This window comes from Acanthopagrus latus, chromosome 7, assembly GCF_904848185.1.
Source record: "Acanthopagrus latus isolate v.2019 chromosome 7, fAcaLat1.1, whole genome shotgun sequence".
Taxonomy (NCBI): domain Eukaryota; kingdom Metazoa; phylum Chordata; class Actinopteri; order Spariformes; family Sparidae; genus Acanthopagrus; species Acanthopagrus latus.
The window spans coordinates 7060104-7073247 of record NC_051045.1 but is presented as its reverse complement, the minus strand read 5'-3'; the positions used below and the strand labels follow the sequence as shown (position 1 = coordinate 7073247).

At 41.7% G+C, this 13144-nt stretch overlaps 1 protein-coding gene across 5 annotated transcripts in view; it reads left to right on the top strand.

Annotated features, from left to right (window-relative positions):
• The first annotated feature begins 1282 nt into the window (after window positions 1-1282).
• The window catches only part of LOC119022588 (prickle-like protein 2), a 44186-nt gene continuing 32324 nt past the window's right edge, over window positions 1283-13144 (top strand). The window contains exon 1 of one of the 5 annotated variants that reach the window (XM_037103626.1): window positions 1283-1632. The gene's annotated coding sequence lies outside the window, so the exon portion shown is untranslated. Of the gene's footprint in view, window positions 1633-2113; window positions 2263-2289; window positions 2430-13144 lie in introns of those variants that run through there. The other 4 variants (XM_037103625.1, XM_037103623.1, XM_037103622.1 and 1 more) reach the window with 4 other exon arrangements.

Sequence of the window (13144 nt, the reverse complement as noted above, 5' to 3'; positions counted from 1 at the left end):
ACTTCTCCTGCCGTGCAAAATTGTTATCGTGAATTCTTTTGGTCATGTCGGGAAAATCTGATATCGTGACAGCCCTGGTTTCAATGGTGCCCACAGAACGAAAGACCAATGTCAGAGAGTGCTAAAGTGTCGGAGCACCGTTTGCTGTAACCATGAGTTGTTGTTTTTTGAGTCTTTCTCCTGCTTGCAGCTCATATATTGACGAAAATACATGAGAGGAAAACAATGAAACAAGTCATTCAGAGTGACTTCTTAGGTCTAGGCATCTTGAAAACATCCTCACAAAACATTTGCAGTCAGGATTTTGATGTTCATTTTTAAACCTGCATTGTTATATTTCCAGTAATTTTTTTGAAAACTGCCCCATTTGACACAAGTGAATTCAGATTTTTTTTTTGCCAGTCACCAAACAATGTCCATATTATTAAAAGAACAAAATAGTTGGAGATGACGTCCCCCTACTTCACTTCACAAAAGGGCACATTTCATGGCAAGGCAGTACGTTCAGCAGATTAGTGAGTAGCAGAGTAGCAGAGTGGTGCTCTATTTTAGTCCTTTTCCTTCATTTTCCCTGGAAAGTTACGGCGGTCAGACTTCATTGTACTCAAACGTGGCAACATCACACAGAATGAATCATATTCCACAGTGAGTCATGCCTGACAAAGGACTGATTATATTTTATCGTAACGCTGGGTGCTTTGTACATGGTCAAAAGGAGTTACTAAACCTTGTGAGAAATAATGTGAAATTGCCAGGGTGACAATAAAAGGAAATGTATAAATTAAAGTGTTGTATAAATGATCCTGATCTCCTCAACCCAGAGCAAAGTATGTCAAGTCCTCCCAGACAATTCTCCATTTCATCTCCATCTCCTGAAAACAGGCGTGCATAAATACTCCTGTTATTCTAATCGGAGGCTGTGTGCCGCCGCGTGATTGGCTGAGTGCTGATGACTCACTTCGACAGGCTGGTGTGGGCCTGGCAGAGGAAAGGGTTGGGTGGGTGGATGGTTTGGGTAGGTGGTGGTGAAAAGGGGAAGGGGAAGGGGGGGTGCAGGAGGCGGGAGTAAAGCTCTCTCCCACAGGCTTGAACGCCCGTGCGCATTGTTGTTGTCAGAGCATGCTGTTTTTTTATTGTCACACAAAAACACACACCGTACATAACTTGCAAAAAAGGGAGTCAACTTAATCTATAAACACTTTCCCACTGTGTTTTTTTTTTTTCTGTTCATCTCCTCAGCTGCGGTCGCCTGTAGCCAGACTTGAGGAGAGACACAGAGCCCGGAGGAGAGAGAGAGAAAGAGAGAGAGAGAGAGAGACAGAGAGAGAGAGTGGGAGAGAGAGAGACTGATCACAGAGTCTGCAGCCCCCAGCCTTCCCTCTGCTGCTGCTGCTGCTGCTGCTGCTGCTGCTGCTGCTGCTGCTGCTGCTGCTACAGTACGTGTGAGAGGCAGAATCGGGAGAGAGGCGGCAGAGGCTGAGCTGGTGGTGGTGTCTTCCCAGACTCAGAGGGGAAGAGGAGAGCGCTGCGAGCTGTGCGGTGCAGAGCCAGTCCTCTGGTATGTGTCCACTGTGATTGACTCCAGTCCAGTCCCTGCGCACACCAGGACTCTGACAGCAGCCACACAAACAGGTGAGTCTCAACGGCATCATGATCAACTACTCTGCGCTGTGTGATGCTAATTTCACTCGACACGTTGATATGATGGTGATAGTGATGATAATGTGGTTTTCCACATGTGCGAACGTGTATTTATGTGTGGATTTAACAAACATAGGTTGCTGAAAGTTCTCCTAAGAAATGAGGCGTATCCATCATTAGTTGTGTGTGTGTGTGTGTGTGTGTGTGTGTGTGTGTGTGTGTGGATGTGACGAGTGGGGGTGTTGTTTTTCTCTTTTTTCTTTTTTTTTTCTTTTTCTTTTTAATGTATGTTACTTTGTATGAAGGCTTGTTTACCTCTTGACTGACAAGTGAAAAAGACCACCGGGACTTGGGGAAAACATTGATTTCATACCCCTGTCCCCACCCCCACCCCCCCCCCATGTGCGAATCCATGTGTCAGTGAAGGAGAAAGTGGGTGGAGTGGGAACAGCTCTGCTACTGTTACCTCAGTCTTGTTTAGAAACAGAGAGAGAGAGAGAGAGAGAGAGAGAGAGAGAGAGAGAGAAAGAAGAAGAAACACGATGAAGACCGTGCCATCTTAAATGCTGCACCACCGTGTCTGATGGTAATGCAGATTGTGGGTACATCTTGGTTTTCGTGGTGCGTTGTGGACACAGCGATTTATCGACAACTGTCAGGAAAATCTGCGGGTGTTTACATTTCGCATTCGCGCTGCTTTTTTCGGGAGCTTAGTAAGAGTCTTTTGTCTCAACTGCGCAAGACTGCATCCATCCCCTAGTTGCTGTGGCAGGATCATCACAAGATTGGTAACAGTATTCTCGGTTTAAAGTATAATCCGTTACATGATAAGGTTGTCAGCATGCTGGCAGAGCTGACATCCAATCAGAGATCCATCTAATGAGCGCGATTGTGTTTCCTGTAATATTACATGTGAAGTTGTGATATCAAACGCTGGCTTTTGTTGCACACATTTTGTCACAAGTAATTTGTCAGATTTGTTGATTTTTGGCTCAGACAAAGCCGTCTCCTAATCTGCCATCTGAACCAAACATTTTGGGATGCAGCACCTTCTCCTCCTTGTTAGTACATAACAGTTGCTGCGTGTGCCGTTGCATCCCGAGATGAAATTTGTGTGTGATGGCAGCTCAGTGTGTTTACCGCAGGGAGTCAGTGGGCTGGTCAAGAATGATTTCCTTCGGTGCACAACTTGTTGAATCAACTTCAGCTCTTTTGAAGTTTTTGCCTGCGAAGTGAGTCCTAATCTGCCGTGACTCACTTTCAAGCCTGTGTTAATCTGAGTACTGAGGGGACGGGGAAAAAAAAAAAATACAAGACTTTGAATAGCACTGGCTGAGTGAGAATTAATTGTCGGTGTCTGGAAGGTTTAAACCCCCTGAGCCGTGTCCGTGATCTTGCTGCCATTGAGAGTGAGGAAAAAAAGAAAAATCCCCTTGGTGTGTTTGTCTCTCTAACTGTGGGTGCTGCTGTTGTTTGCCTCTGACTGTCAATCTGTCACGGACTGTGATGTTGAGGAATCGGCCCCGGCTCCCTATTGACCCTGCCACATCCCCTTTATCACCCATCCTTCAGTATATCTGCCCCCCTCCCCATCCATCCATCCATCCATCTACCCATTCCTTCCCTTCATGTGTCTCCCACCGGATTTCAAATGTTTGTCTCTTCACTTTCGCCGAGCACCTCCCTCCACCACCCCCCACCTCCCCCCTCCGCTGTGGTCGCCACAGAAACGGCTGATTCAGGAAGGGTGGGCGGGTGTCTCAGAGCTCTTGCTGCTCTGCCCCATGCGGTGCTTTCACAGTACATTTCTGCTTCTGTGCTGCTTTTATGGCCCTGATATGCTGACAGTTCAGGTGGCTCAGTCAGATGTTACACAATTGTATCAGGCACACAAAGGCTGTTTGTTCCGTTCCCTCAGAGGACGTGTTGGGTATTTAGAGTTGTGTTGCCATTCACGTCAGTTTTTCCTCAAATGACGGCACAAACAGAGGAAAAGCGTCTGACAAATCACCGGTGCTGGGAGGTCTTTTTATGTAAGGTTTTGCTTTGCTGAATCTGCGCACACATTATTTATGTTTCTGACGTAAATGCCTGACTCCTGACAGGTCTGCTAATTAACTGTTGGGCAGATCCTGTGAGACCACCGTAGGCCTTTTTTTTTTTTTTTTTTTTGCTTAAACATATATGACACCAAGGTTAGTGTCACACTGTGTGTGTTCAGAGACTACACTGAGGTGATTAATAATGTAATGCACCATGAACGAATCATTTAATAATAGATATGCTGTGACCTTTCTCTTACATAAGGTCGATGAAGCAGAACGGTAGTGATGGCGTACAGGGTCTAAATAAATAGACGGAACCAGAAAGAAAATTCTTGGATAAATTACCATGTTCTAACCGCGCATTACAGTCGACCTCCCACTCAAAACACAGCGAGCGCCAGATAAAAGATTTGCTTCTGTAATTACAGATGAATTTATCACAAGTGGCTTTTTGTTTTGTGTTGTGTTTTATTTATTTATTTATTTATTTTTTCATCCGTTTTGTTGCATTTTTAGGATGGCTCCGGTTGCCATGGTGATAGTTTGTACAGTAGCTTAAAACGCCGGTTTTTAGAGAAGGCTGCTTCTGAACAGGAAATGAAACCTGCGTTGCACAACAGTCAATTCCGAACAGGACCCTGTGAGCTCGTCCTGCTGTGCCTGATTAAATTAAAATGGGAATTTGTATTCACTGAGGAAGTAATGGCTTAGACCTGCTCTGTCTAAATTGTTGTGCTCCCTGAGAACCAGGCTCTCAGTGTTTTTGTGTTCATTTAACACATTATTGATCACAGAGTCACAAGTCTTTCTGCCGCATAATATCTCTGTCAAATTCGCTGTTGTAAAAAAGTTACCTGCAGTTAATTTTATTTGACTATTTACTTGAATATAGAAACAGTCAAAAGTGATATTGATGATAGCAGCTTGCTCAAAACACTATTTGATCTCGTCTCACACAACGGAGATGAGGATGATCACGTCATTTCTTCTTTTTTTATATATATATTCGAGAACAAAAAGATATAAATATATGCAGGCTGCAGGGGTTTTTCCACCCTGCAGTGTTCAGCCATTACAGTCAGTGGTGACGCAGCCTGAGACTCACACAGCACACACTGCAGACCCGTCACAAGACACTGCCAGAACAAAGAGCACACACACTGTCATCTAAGAGAAAAACTCAACATGGATGACAACACAGAAGCAGGTTTTTCACAGTTCATTACAAGACTGTAAATTGGGTGAGTGTGCCATATAACACGACGTGCTGAGAGTGGCTCACCCTGCTCCTTTTTAAGGACACTGTCCCAGGTACTGCCTCGGTACTGGACACCTCCAGTTGGCTCCTTTAGATAACTTTCACGTCCCTGTATCTATTAGCTCTTTCACGCTGAACGTGCAATGACGACATTCATGACGTCAGGTATTTAGATGTTATGATTTTATGCCCTTAGCCGTAAGTGATGGGTATAACAAACCCATAATTAGAGCACAAAGGTAAGTTTGTACAAGAAGAATCAGACACTGGATAAAGTGTCTCACCTTAAAAAATAATTGAATCAACAAGTAAACACATGCATCATGCATCAGTTATAGGATAATCAATAATGGAAAGCTTATAATGCATTCAACAACATGCACAATATATAATCTTTTTCATATCTGTTCTTTTTTCACAACATATTGTTACTAAGGTATAAAGCTTTCACTTTAGATTATTAGAGCTTTAAGGTTTTTAGGACTTCATTTAAACCCTCCTAAAACAATTCTGGAAAGCTACGTATCTTGCTCTGACCCCTACATTTAGAAAAGATTACTGTACTGTTGTTTATCATAAAAACAACAGGAACTGTAATCCTGTTGTTGTTCGCAGAATTCAGGTGAATGTGATTCCAACCCGTGCTTGCCCAATCTGTTACACCTGTTAAAACTTTTGAAACTTAAAGATACAGTCTATATGTGCTAACACAACCTCATTCCTCAACATCGGAACTGATCGATCGACAGTTAAAATGACTTACATCACGGTCCACAAAACAACAAAACCGCTGCAGCGTTTCAGCGACACGTGTGCCAGACCTTCGTCGTTCATTCACAGTTAAGTTTATGCAATAAATCAAATTGGTTAGGTGAGGGAAAGAGTTGCTGTTTGGCTTGGAATAAAAACATTACTTTTATAACTTCAGTTAAATGACCAACTCCCTTTCTTACACAGACTTTGTCGCTCTTTATACTATACCAATTTACATCAGATCCTCCTTTGCTGCTGTAATAATTACTATGGCCACTAGAGGTTGTCGCAGAACAACAAACACACAGACAGTACGGGCTTTAATAAGGTGCTTTCACAGTCAACCTGCTTGCTTGTTTTCCTTATGAGGACGGCCAGAAAACATATAGACTTGGTATAAAAACTGAAAACAGAATTAGAACCCAGTGTCATTCTCAAACTGATTTATGTATCTTCCTACAAGGAGTAATATGAAATAATAACCCTATGTTATTCAAGCTTTATGTTGCTGCTAAAGATTTATTTGCACAGTTAAACAATAAACTGATCATATTTCAGAATGTGTTACTCGAGGTCCTTTTCCCGTGTTGTGATCCTAGTTCCACTATTGGCCTCCACGCCCCCAAGATGATAGAAGGTCCTGCCTTCCTGCTCCACTGTCACAGAGTCGCTGGCACAGGAGCTACAACTTAAAAATGAAAAGTTCAAGAAGCTTGTTCGGTCATTTGTCTCCAGAGGGTGTGACACAGCCCTATTAACCAGTGAATGCCACGACATAGAGGCAGTAAATAACATTTGTGAATCACAACGAGCAAAATAAAGCTGTCTGAGGAAGATCTACTGTAAGAGGGCAGAACAGCAGCAGGTACCCTGCAGTATCACAGACTGTTGGCAAGCATCAACCTGATTTACTATAACAATAAAGAGGAAAATCAAGGATAACGAAGGAATAACTCCTGAGCAAATCAAACCATCAGACACGATGTGGAAAATAGATAGCCCTAAAAAAGAAAAAGTCTGGGGATATTTTGTATTTTTCTTACTGTTAGCCAATATGACGAAAAGACCAACAACCACAACAACAATGAACTGATCCTGACGCCGGGCTCCTTCAGTCCACATGTCCAAGTGTTCTTAGGCAAGATACTGAACCGTCAGTTAGTCCCGGTGGGTGCACCATTGATGTGTGAGTGTGCATATAAATGGCTGCTGCTCCTGATGAGCAGGTGGTACGGATGAACGTGTGTGTGAATGGGTGATTGCTGCCTTGTGCTGTAAAGCGCCTTGAGGATTCTGCAAGACTAGAAAAGTGCAGGTTATTCCTCTCCGCTGTTGACCTCAATTGTTGTCAAAAAAAGACACATCTGCTGCAGTAAATCTACAATTCTGCCGCTGAAAATACACCACAAATAATACACTATTTACCCCTGTCTAGTAACTCCAACTTGTGGACAGATGTTTAAGGAAATTGTGTGGTATTTTTTTTTATACTTAAGTATATATTGGAGATCTTTTCTTACTCCTGTACTCGAGTGCCATAGAAAAGATGGGGAAGTTGGGGAAGTTCTTTGACAATAACGCAAAGCTAGACTATTGTCAGCCAAACCATCAGGATCTGTAAGAATCCAGCAGATGACTTAAATAATGTGGAAGTGATTCAAGAAAACCCAAGACTTTTATTCATCTAAAACATATGCCCACACCTAAAAAACACACACACCCACAGGTACACACACACATATTTATCAGTTAAAGACTGGAAAACCTCACATATGTGCAGTAGCAATATAAGATATTTCTGATGTTGGTGCTGCAATTTGAGGGAGCATTAAAGCCAGATTTGGTTGTACTGGTGAAAAAGATTGAAATTTAAAATTAACCAGGATCTCACTGCAGGGAGATCGTTCTCCTTTGCTTTGGTGAGCAGATTAATGATTATTGAGTCTTTCTTCCTTTATTAACTTTACTCTAACCACACTCAGCAGCCACCAAGATTGATTATTCCAATAAGTTGGCCCTGTCTTTTAAGTGAACTATTCTGGCGAGGGACTGGGTAATGATTGGGTGTTGAATACTTTCTCAAAAATGTTTCTACGAGGAATTAATGCAGATAAGTTCTCCAGTAATCTTGGCTGAGTGAAAAAGTGACCGAATGTTCTACTGCCCACGAGCTAAAATAAAACACACTCAGCTCAAAATAATCTCAGAGGTTATCCGAATGAATCATTCCCCATATAATGTTTGAGGTGCAAATGGCGTGAACAGATACCCATGTGGAGTGAAAGGTGTAAATTACCACAATCAAGCTCCTCTTGAAGTAGATCCTGGTTGATCCCCTGCAGCTGGCCTCTTTCTGATGACTAATCCTCTCCCAAGCGTCATATTAAGGCACCTTAATTGGTTAGAATAAACCAATCATTAGCTCACTCATTAAAGCTTATTGTAGTGCCGAGACCACAGCAACTCCATCATAGCAAACTTCTGGGAGTGTTTCCAAAAGCCAAGTCGTGGTCCTGACTGTGACATTACTCAGGACTCATCAACACCAACGTCCTGACTCACTTTGGTTCTTTAAAGATTCCTCAGCACTTAGTGTCAGGGTGTTTCTGCACTAACCTCGCTGTTCTGGCCAAAAATCCCCATCTGGACCCACTCTTCCTGCCATCTGCTCCTCTGCTCTGTCATTGGCTGGTCCCTCTGACAGCTGTGAGGCCTCCAGTTCAAAATGGCCTCACCACGCTTTTGTCGAGCGAAAGGAAAAGAAGAAAGAAGCTGAACTGGGGGGAATACAGCAGGAGGCTACAGAGGCTTAGAGATACATAAAGCTCCGGGTTTAAACTCGATTCACCGTGGTGCGTTCCTTTGTAGCGGCGTGGCACTGTGCGTGAGTCTCTGCCATTTCCACCCAATCTCTCTCTGTATCCTAGAAAGTGCTGAGTGGCTTACGATAGGGATCACTAAGAGAACAATATGCAGTTTATGCTTGGTCAGAGGGAGGGACTGTTTCCCTTTAAATTAAAAGTTACAGCCGGAGTGGGGTTGAGAGACACAGGGATAAATGGAGGCTTCTGTCATGGTGTAGCTGTATGGATTAATGCCAGGAGAGAGTGACAGCAGATTGTAAATGCTGCTGTTTCTGCTGCTGCTGCTGCTGCTGCTGGTGTTGATTGTGATGCTAGTTTGGCCTCGCTGACTGATGAATACTAAGAAAGTCAAAACTCTAGGGGAATGGTCTGTGATGCTGCTTTGCCCTGAGGTTTAGCATTCACTCTATCCTCATATTGAGCCACCATTGCTTGGCTTCTGAAATAGCCTTTTCCTACTCACCAAATCTGGGCTGCACAATATACCCTTTCAGCATCTGCATTAAAATGCGAAGGAAAAAAAAACACTAATTAATTCAGCAGTTTGACATTTTAGATCATTTCTTGTTTGTTTGTTTTTTCATGGCATTTTTTAAGCTGAGTGCTAAGATAAATATTAAAAATGTTGCCTCTCAGGTTGTAACCATGGTGACTTTCACCTACTGTGACGCCGAGTGCGTAGGCTCAGCACACACAGACACACATTAGCAGTGTTATAACACATACCCAAAAGTTAAACTTGAGTAACAGTGAAGATATCGTGATTAAATATTACTCTGGTCACAGTGAAAGCCAACCATACAAATAGTAGTTGAGTAAAAGTCTCTGATATTAAATGTACTTAAGTATTAAAAGTACAAGTAAAAGCAAATTATACTATGTTTACACGTATGCCTCCAAAATGTAGTGCAGCGGAAGTATTAAGTAGCAGAGAATGTACCTCAAAACTGTACTTAGCACAGTACTTGAATAAATGTCCTTAGTTATGTTCCATCACTGCACACTAGAAGCAAATTACACCCATTCTCCTGCACACATGGAATCATACTGTAAGAAATGTGTGCATACCTGCATTTATGGTTCTAAATGACCTAAAACTGTTTAAAGTGGGAAATGTGAGATTTTTTTCTTCATCTACCGTGAATTGACACTGGAATATTGTATAAATAAGTGCTTTTCTGTGACACTGACTGAAGTAGTGGAGTTTGAGTTATTTCACTTTCTCACTCATATCTTTTCCTGCCCTTATCTGGATAACAGCGACGATATGAAATGCTGAAGGAACTAGCACAACATGTACCTGCCAAATGGGACATCTCTGCAAAAAGGCTTCTTTTTGAAGCAAGGTTATTTTGTACCATGATCCACAGCCGCAGCAAATCTCTGTTTTAAACAGTAAAGACAGACTAATGCGCTGTTAAAATAGGCCTTTAATTTCTCTGCACATTTATGGATACATGGTAGATGTGTAACATTGTTCCCCATGGTTCCACATATCAACAGCATCTATACCATCTATCTACATTGCTACTAACCCCAGCGTGTGGATAATAATCACTGAAAAATCACAGAATTGATGAATACATTCCAAGCACCCTTTAAATCATCATCTGTAGTCAGTTTTATCGTCCTTTAATAGTCCAGAGAGATCAGCTGCGGCATCCAACTGCTAAATTAAACGTCTTGCCCATTGGCCAGCTGATGCTTTCAGCTGATTAATCAGGCATGCACAATCTGACAGTATATAAGCAACAGAAGGATCATGTATCATATATTCCAAAGCACCCCTTTAATGGACATGACCATTTTGAAAACATTCTTGAATATTTATATAAATTTAGTCTTCTGAAAAAAACAGCCTTGGAAGATTTTTGACCTAATGTAATTCCCAAAAGTCTTGATTATGTTGGATTAGACATGTTTATGGTAGGTTGTTAAAGTCATGTTCAAAATTAATAATATGTGAGCAGTTATAACCCTTCCTGTGGGCACCAGCACATGGAGGCTGGATTTTCTTTCTGTTTTTTAAACAGATAATGATTATTGTCTATATATACGTCTTATGATTGTTGTCCACATTGTTGTATTTATTTTTTCTTAAATAGGGGACCTTAAAGATCAAAGAAAAAAGTCCTTTAAAACATTAAGTTTAAAATACACAGGCTCCGAGTTCTTCTGGAAAGGTTCCTGCTCTTTGCAGAATCCATAAGGCATTTTACCAATTATAACATTTTGGATGGTGTACCTGAATTGATTTCCAGGTCACAGAGAAATGAAAGGGCAGGGATGTATAAATAAACAGCTGGAAAGAACCCCAGATCACCCAGATCACCCTGATGTCCTGGATTCGAATACAGCAGGGGCCTTTCCTATGTGTGTCACCTCCTTGAGTCTCGCTCATATTTCCAGTCGCTCGTCAGTTCCATCTGTCTTAAATGCAAAAAACCTTACAGCCTTACGGATATAAAAAGGTTTATAATTTCACTCATAAACTCGTAGACTACAGTCCTTAGACTTTATGATTGTGATAAAACATCGGCCAAATCTCCAGTGTATCTTTTTCACAGTTCCATCTGTCTTCTCAAATCTCACGACTTCCTCTGGAGCCCTCTTCACCTCTAACACAATTCAGGATGCACGAAACAATGTGAAGGAGATTTTTTTTCTTATATTTGTGTGGGCATTCCACTTCGGCAGAAACTGAAGTAATCAGGATGGTAAGGCCAATATAGCAAATTCACAAGCAATTTGTATTATGTGGAGGAGGCATCAGAGTAGTTTAGGATTTATTTCCCTGCAGACAGAAAAGATGAACATGATAAAGGGGAATTTTGTACCTAACTTTTACGTTACATGTGAACATGAGCCCACTCTCATTTTGCACGGGGGAGTGGATGGTTGTGTGGTCTCACGTTGGTGAGAAGGCTTCCAAGCCAGTGACCAGTGATCAGGACTATGTTTCCAGTAATTTAAGTTGAAACAAGTGCGTAAACATATACAGAACCTGTCTGTCACAACATGAAGTTCAGAATTGAACCTATAGAAGCGTAAAGTAACTACATAAAGACATGTATACGCATTTATTCTGGTTATTAGCTTCAAATGATTACATTTCATCCTGAGGGGATGTGAACATCAGTACCAAACACCTTTGCAATCCATCCAGTAGTTGTTGAGATCTTTCACTGAAAATCACAATTTTCAATCTCACGGTGGTGCTTTGGGAAAAGTCAGAGGATCACTTAAGTTATTAGGAAGCATCCTTTGGGCACCACAAATCTTTGCCCAACATTTCTTGGCACTCCATGCATTAGATGTATTTCAGACTCAGCAAAGTGGTCGACCTGCCAACAGTCAGACACTGTCAGTGTTGGGCAAGTTACTTTCAAAATGCAAAATCTTACATATTACTTACCTTCATTTTAAAGTTATTTATTAGATTAGGTTAGATTAGATTAGATTAGATTAGATTAGATTAGATTAGATTAGATTTATTTATCCCACAGCAGGGATTACTTATTACACTACTTTTTAGTTACTTTAAATGGCCTTGGAGAAATGGATGAGCCGACAGTCAAAGGATCAAAGTCTGATATATTATGAAATAGGAATAAATATTTTTGATTGTAGGCTCAGTCATATGAAGCACAGTAGACCGATACCTTCTATATACCTGGATGTATACCCTCCCCAGAATAACAATCCCTTTTATGGAAAGAGTTAGAGAGATTGCTATTCATTATTTAAGTCGATTACATTTTTAATTTTCTTACAAGGTAATTTATGTTATGTATGTAAATGGGAAATTACCACCACACTCTGGAGATGATGTAGAACAAGTCAGCAATGCCTGATTGAGCCATTAAATCCACCGGCCCTGTGAGGCCACAGCCAAATTACTTCACAGACCAAAATCTTTGGTTTCCTCTTATGAGCTCTGCGTCACTCTAAACGGCTTTGACGAGATGAAAATGCGACGCAGGCGAAGCTGTTAACTATTACACCTCCTTTGTGGAAAACCGCACACACACACATAGACACACGCTCAAATACGACTACCAACAGATTCTCTCCATTGCTGCACCACCTGCCTCTCATCAACCCCCTCATCCAGCAGAATAAGATCACTGTTAATCCACTTGTCTCAGCCCATCGCGTACCAACAGCTCTCCCACTGCAGGGCTCAGCTGGTCCCCTAGGGCTCCCTGCAAGCCAACAGTATAGAAAGGTGCTCGCTGCCTACACACTCCCTTCATTTCTCTGCCTCCCTGACTTTCTTTTTCTCTCTGTTATACGTGTCTTTGCCCTCTACTGTACATGTATTGTTTTCTCGTACATAAAGGGCAGGATTAGCAGACTTTAAATATTGTAATATTTGAAATATTGTACTCTTTACTCAACTATATTCCATTCACCACAGTAAAGAAAGTTTTCAGATTTTGTCACATCGCAGATTTCTGTGTTCAGACCTGGTATGAACATCAATCCTGAGTGATACCTAACTACAGGTGTGAACACCCCCCCATGGAGGATGCATTTGAGATCAAATCACTCAGACCACATTTGATCACATTCTTCCAACC